Source organism: Poromitra crassiceps, assembly GCF_964638095.1.
Source record: "Poromitra crassiceps genome assembly, contig: HAP1_SCAFFOLD_512, whole genome shotgun sequence".
NCBI lineage: Eukaryota > Metazoa > Chordata > Actinopteri > Beryciformes > Melamphaidae > Poromitra > Poromitra crassiceps.
Window position 1 is genome coordinate 25,394 of NW_028151896.1, and position 7,490 is coordinate 32,883.

Here is a 7,490-nt window from a genome sequence, read left to right on the forward strand (position 1 = left end):
TGTGACCAAACTCATGCCGCAATTTGGCACTGCACTCTGTCGGGTCCCCTGCAGCGCATCCCCCAGGTTTGAAGTCGATCTGATCGACGGCTTTTGAGATACTTGTTTTGTGTGTGTTGCCAGTAGTTGGCACTATGACTATGCACGTACCAGAATGTGGCACTGCACTCTGTCGGGTCCACAGCTGCGCACTCCCCAAGTTTGAAGTCGATTGGATCGACGGTTCTCGAGATGAACTGCTTTTTGTGTTGGCAGTAGGTGGTACTATGACTATGCGCATGTCTGAAATTCAGCACTGCACTCATCGGGTTCCCGGCGGCGTACTCCCCAAGTGTGTGTGTGTGTCTTGTATATATATGTGTGTATATACAGTACATTATATATATATATATATATATATATATACCGTAATTTCCGCACTATAAGCCGCAGCAGCAAAATTGCCTGTTTGTTACATATATAAGCCGCACCGGACTATAAGCCGCAGGTGTTTTAATGTTTTTTTTTTTTTTTTTAATTGTGTTTTAATGTTTAATTACCATATGTAAGGGGTCATGCACAGAGGGGATTGTCGGGAAAGAGATGGCTGTTTGAGGAAGCTCCCATTTATTAACATTTCAACAAAACAACATAACACAACACCACCTGTGTTTTTATGCCTCCGCCGGCGATAGCCAGGCCGGAGGCATTATGGATCCGGGTTGTCCGTCCGTACGTAATGCTGTCCGTACGATGTTTGTTAACACGATATCTGAGGAACGCCTGGACGGAATTTCATCAGATTCGCCTTAAACATTCACTTAGGCTCAAGGATGATCTGATTAGATTTTGGTGGTCAAAGGTCAAAGGTCAAGGTCACTGTGACCTCTCGAACGCCATTTTCAAGCTTGTTAACGCGATATCTGAGGAACGCTTGGACGGAATTTCATCAGATTCGCCTTAAACATTCACTTAGGCTCAAGGATGATCTGATTAGATTTTGGTGGTCAAAGGTCAAGGTCACTGTGACCTCTCCAACGCCATTTTCAAGCTTGTTAACGCGATATCTGAGGAACGCTTGGACGGAATTTCATCAGATTCGCCTTAAACACTCACTTAGGCTCAAGGATGATCTGATTAGATTTTGGTGGTCAAAGGTCAAAGGTCAAGGTCACTGTGACCTCTCGAACGCCATTTTCAAGCTTGTTAACGCGATATCTGAGGAACGCTTGGACGGAATTTCATCAGATTCGCCTTAAACATTCACTTAGGCTCAAGGATGATCTGATTAGATTTTGGTGGTCAAAGGTCAAAGGTCAAGGTCACTGTGACCTCTCGAACGCCATTTTCAAGCTTGTTAACGCGATATCTCAGGAATGCCTTGACGGAATTTAATCAAACTTGTCTCAAACATCGACTTGGACTCAAGGATGAACTGATTAGATTTTGGTGGTCAAAGGTCAAGGTCACTGTGACCTCTTGAACGCCATTTTCAAGCTTGTTAACGCGATATCTCAGGAATGCCTTGACGGAATTTAATCAAACTTGTCTCAAACATCGACTTGGACTCAAGGATGAACTGATTACATTTTGGTGGTCAAAAGTCAAAGGTCAAGGTCACTGTGACCTCAAACGCCATTTCCAGCTTGTTAACGCGATATCTCACGAATGCCTTGACGGAATTTCATTAAATTTGCCTCAAACATCGCCTTAGACTCAAGGATGATCTGATTAGATTTTGGTGGTCAAAGGTCAAAGGTCAAGGTGAGCTCTCGAGCGCCATTTTCAAGCTTGTTAACGCGATATCTCAGGAATGCCTTGACGGAATTTAATCAAACTTGTCTCAAACATCGACTTGGACTCAAGGATGAACTGATTACATTTTGGTGGTCAAAGTTCAAGGTCACTGTGACCTCTCACACACCCAATTTCCAAGCTCTGTAACGCAACATCACCGGAGCGCCTAGACGGAATCTCTTCCAATTTGCCTCAAATGGCGATTTGGACTCCAGAATGAACTCATGGCGGAGGCATAAGTCTGCGTTGCGGTCGTTCTAGTTTTTTACAGTGCACACAGTGTCCGCGGTGTGGTGAAAAGAGGGCAAGAGAGGAAATTAAAACAGAAGTGGATTTATAGTTAGAAAGAGTGCTAAAGAAGAGAGAATTCTGTTTTTTTTTTTTTTTTTCGAAAAAATCCATAGATAAGCCGCACCGTTATATAAGCCGCAGGGCCAAAAAACGGGGGGAAAGCCGCGGCTTATAGTCCGAAATTTACGGTATATATATATATATATATATATATACACACACATACAGTATATATACATATATAATTCCACACCTTTCTAAAGGCTTAGTGGATGTATCATTTTTTCCAAATTATTTGTTATCAATAGTAGGGCATTCACGACTAGTGAATTTTACTAGTCGACTAGTGGTCCCTACAGGTAGTCGACTAGTCGACTAACCGTTTAAAAAAAAATATATATATATATATTTTTTTTTATCTTTAAGAAATAACATGAGGTATTTACACGACATACATGGACTATCATATCCCATATCCCCCACAAAGAACATCAAAACACAACAAAACAAAACAAGAAAACTGCACAAGATACACAATAATCCAAGAACAAACAAGACTATTGGACAAACAACCAAACAAAAACAATGCATTCAGCTCCTATCCTGATAAGCCTAATGACACTGGGGTAAAAAGTTCTTAAAGTCAAACTCTGTATGTGGTTGCCATATTTTGGGGATGTCTAAGAATCTGCCTTTGCTCTTGTAGTAAATGTTATCCAACGTATGGTAGCTTGAGAGTTCATTCCACCAGTGAACTACAGCTGGGGGATTCCAATTTAAAGCTATGCATTTCCTAGCTGCCAACAGGGCAAGATCTACTGTATGTATTTACTTTGAATGCATTGTTTTTGTTTGGTTGTTTGTCCAATAGTCTTGTTTGTTCTTGGATTATTGTGTATCTTATGCAGTTTTCTTGTTTTGTTTTGTTGTGTTTTGATGTTCTTTGTGGGGGATATGGGATATGATAGTCCATGTATGTCGTGTAAATACCTCATGTTCTTTCTTAAAGATTAAAAAAAAAAAAAAATTTTTTTTTTGCTAAAACGACTAGTCGACTACTAAGCACAGTGTCAACTAGTGGTTTTACTAGTCGACTAGTCTGTGAATGCCCTAATCAATAGTAGAACCTTTAAATGTCATGACTAAAGTGTGATGAGTGGATCACACTTGGAGTGGTGGAGATCATATTGCAGTGAATGACTGTAACGGTACGTATCTTAGCCACAAAGAAGCTGATGTTTATTAAAGCATTATAATTAGTCCACAGTTTCATTGGCTTAGGAGTGGATGTAAGTTTAACGACTTTATTGTGCTATCCTTGAGTTATTTTGTACTGTTGTTGGTGTATCGTATGTATGTGTGTATATATATATATATATATACATACATACATACATCTCGAATAAATTCGTTCATTCATTAAACAACAACAATTAGTTAAAAAAATTCAACAAAAGGGTTTTCAATGGATTCTGGCATGTTAAATAACATATTAAAAATTGGGGTTGTATAGGTAGAAGGGGCATTTTACCTCCTCCATATTAGCAAGAATGCTAGCCCTCTATCATCAGAGCTGTTAAAGTTTTTCATATCTGTTTATTGAATGTGTGTCCCACTGTGGACTTTATTTTTGGCGTATTGGGCACAGGCAGTGTTCCACTCACTGGTACAGTATATACTGTATATATGTATCGGCCTGGTGGAGAGACCGAGAATAATATGTAGGCTACATTAAATAATTAGACAGCACCAACAAGGGCTCATAACACATCATGAAGCTGGGGCTGGTGCCATGTTTGCATTGAGCCACCTATGTGGACCTCCTATCCTATGTGTCTTTTTCTCATGAGATGAAAGGTGAGAACTTTGAACTAACTTTTGTGCAAATCTCTCTTATATGACTGTATACGTTTTCTTGGTTTCTCAAGAAAATAAACAATCTAATAGCCAGCCAGTCTTTCAATACCTTTTTTTAATCAAGTCTTTTCAGTGTCTGTCTCCTATTTCAGTCCTGAAGCTGTGAACATGGACCAGGTTTATTTGTAATCTGTAGGCTATGTTGGAAATATCTGAGCCAATTATGAGCATAGCACGCGAGACTAGTGGGGATATCCTACTGAGTGAATCTAATTCCTTAAAGCAATTATTTGGATCACAGCTTGGATACTACTAGTGACCAAAAGTTACAAACTAAACATTTAAAATATTTTAATTCATTTAGCAATTGTATCTTTTTCAGCCGTGAAGATGTGTTGAGGCTTTCTGCTGGTGCTGAAACAGCAACAAAACCCAGTTAACCATGATAGGGCTGTGACCTCTGACCTGGTATGGTTGACTGGGCACTGTGAAACATTAATCTATATGTTTTTCTTCAAACTCTTAACTGCCATATAATAATCTATGGGCCTAACCGCTAAGCGCTCCCTTCGCTCCTCCACCAGTGCAGGACGCCTCGCCCCTCCCTCGCTTCAGGGGCTCAAAAGTCGCTCATCCCGATCTCGACTCTTCTCGTCCCTGGCACCTCAATGGTGGAACGAGCTTCCACCTTCGGTCAGGACAGCTGAATCACTGCTGATCTTTCGGAAAAGACTAAAGACACACCTTTTCAGGCTCCATCTGGGCCCTTCTTGATCTAACTTCTTTCTCTATCTTTCTAAAAAAAAAAAAAAAACCTTAACTAAACTTGTACCACTGTTCCTTCAGAGGTTGTAGTTGTCATAGACTGTGTTGCATAGTTGATTGCTCTATTGCTGACAAAAATGTGTTATTGTAAGTCGCTTTGGATAAAAGCGTCTGCCAAATGACGTAAAGTAATGTAAATGCTAAAAACAGCCGACTTTGGCAACAAAACAAAAAAGTAATTTAGAAATTGCTGAAAAATAATCCAAAGGTCTGATTTGGGTGTAACAAATTGTCTTCCCACAACCTCAGTTGGCTTTCTAAAAATGGGAAGATTATTTTCATGGTTGTGACCCTGATTCTCTTTTGGAAATTAAATGTATTTTGATCTATTTTAACCAGGTTTGGCATTCCTTGTTTATTTTTGTTTTTTTGTGTGTTGTGGTTATGTTGTATATTGTTAGTTGCTGTTTTTTGTTTATCTGCTGTTGTGCTATATTATTTCTTGCTGTTTTTTCCCTTTTATTGTTAGCTTTTACCTTTGATAATTTCATCATCCTAGATGACAGTGATACTGTTGCCCCTGCTTGCTTTTTGTCACCAACATGACATTTAAAACTCAATAAATACGAAGTACGAATAGTAATAATTGGTCAAAAACATAATAATATAATAATAACCCACGGCCGGTGTGGTCCGTCTACTCCGTTAACAAGGACGCCGAAATTAAACTATCCACATGCTTCCATTTCCAGTGTGTTTGCACCGTTAGAAGGTAGTGTGTCTTTGTGGGGGGGAAATGTTCCTTTCCAAATAGAACCTTTTCTAAATAGAACTCATCTATTGACAGAAAACTTTTCTTTCTGTCTAGATAACATATTATGTAGGCAGCTGTGGCTCAGGAGGTAGAGCGGGTCGTCCACTAATCAGAAGGTTGGTGGTTCCATCCCCGGCTCCTCCAGTCCACACGTCGAAGTGTCCTTGTGCAAGGCACTGAACCCCAAATTGCTCCCGATGGCTGTGCCAGCACCCTGCATGGTAGCTTGCCGCCACTGGTGTATGAATGTGTGTGTGAATGGTAGGGCTGGCACGGATCAGAAAACCCACGGATCGGATCGCGTGACGGATTTTGAGCCACGGATCACGGATTTTTCGGATCAGCAAAAAAATATATATATCAGATTTTTTCTCTCAAAATTAGATTTTCGATTAGATTTTTTTAATACTATTATAATTCTCTAACCATTTGTTGCCCTGCACAGCTCAAAAAATATTTTTTTCTCATAAGTGACACAATGTATGCTTTTACTCTGAAGGCAGAACGACCCAACTTCCTGTTTTAGGTGGCACTGCTATGCCTAACTTCGTGGCTGTTGCTTGCACCAGTCACATGACACGGGTACAGACCTACAGACCAGACCAGGTCAGTCTGGAAATATAACGTTGATGCTACGTTAAGCTACTCAGTGGCCCCACGTGTTGTTTTGTTGTTATGTGTCCTAAGGCAACATTTCACCGTCCGGTGATAATGTGTTTGTGAAACGTGTGCGCGCGTGTGTGTGTGTGTGTGTGTGTGTGTGTTGTGGCTCTCGTTATCTTGTGCAGCGCGCAACACGCTGATCGCATTCCTGTGCTTTTTCAGAGGTGTTGAAATAAGTTTGTGTGACTCTGTCTTTAGTAGCCACTAGCCACAGCCTTCAGACATACTTTACAGCAGCGACAAGGGATGAGGAAGCTCAATTGTGCTTGCCATGATTATGCCTGTCTGTGTCTGGCTGCGCTGGGCGTTCTCATACACTAACATTAAACGTTAAATGAAACGAAGGGGGGGGGGGTCCGCGGACTATTGATGTTCCGAACCGCGTTCCGAACCGTGGGGGCTGATCCGTACGGGTCACGGATTATCCGTGATCCGTGCCAGCCCTAGTGAATGGGTGAATGTAGGCATGCGTTGAGTAGGGTTGAATTAGTTTGGAGTCTGCTATACTATAGGTTGGAGGCTTTAGCTGATGTGGCCTCCAGAAGCATCCTACGTGAGGGGATCCAGGACCGTCCTCACGTGATCAAAGACGTCCCATAAACACGAGACCGGACAGACGTGACAAAGCAAAGCAAAATGAGACAGACACTAATATTAACTGTCCACAGGTGATGTGGTTGTGCGTACCAGACTGACCTCTCGAGGGCCGAGGCAGACGCCATTTTAAGTACGCCTATGGCAGCCCCGTATGGACAAAAAGGCACCATACGGACAAAGAGGTGATATAGAGGTATAAAGGGTGCCTCTATATCCTTCTAAATGAGCAGAGCAGATCAAAAGATGAACAGCCACAACAAATAGACATAAATATTGATCATATCTACATGCGAAAGGGGGATGACTGTAACACTACGAAACTGTGATATATGAACAATATTAAAGCCCCATTCAGTAAGTTTCCAACTGCGCCCTCTGCGTGCATTAGTATCGATAACGATATCGCTGTTCAAAGTCAACAAAACACAGCGCCAGAAAGCTCTATGTACATGTTGTGACATCGGGTGAAACATCATTTTCGTAGCAAATCCGAATCGAGTTACTTCCTCGTTTTCATGAGCACAGCGCTTCCGCTGTACAGCGCATGCTTCTCTTTTTTCTTTTTTCTTGCTACGGGACGTGACAGACAAACTGCTTAGTCCCAGTGCTGGCCAATGGAGGGCGGTGTGGGATAAATAAAGACGAGGGTCTCCCTATTAAAAGTCAATCTACCATGTCCTGTGAATAAAAAGCTGTTATATTTCAGTAAAAAATGTCAAAAATCTTA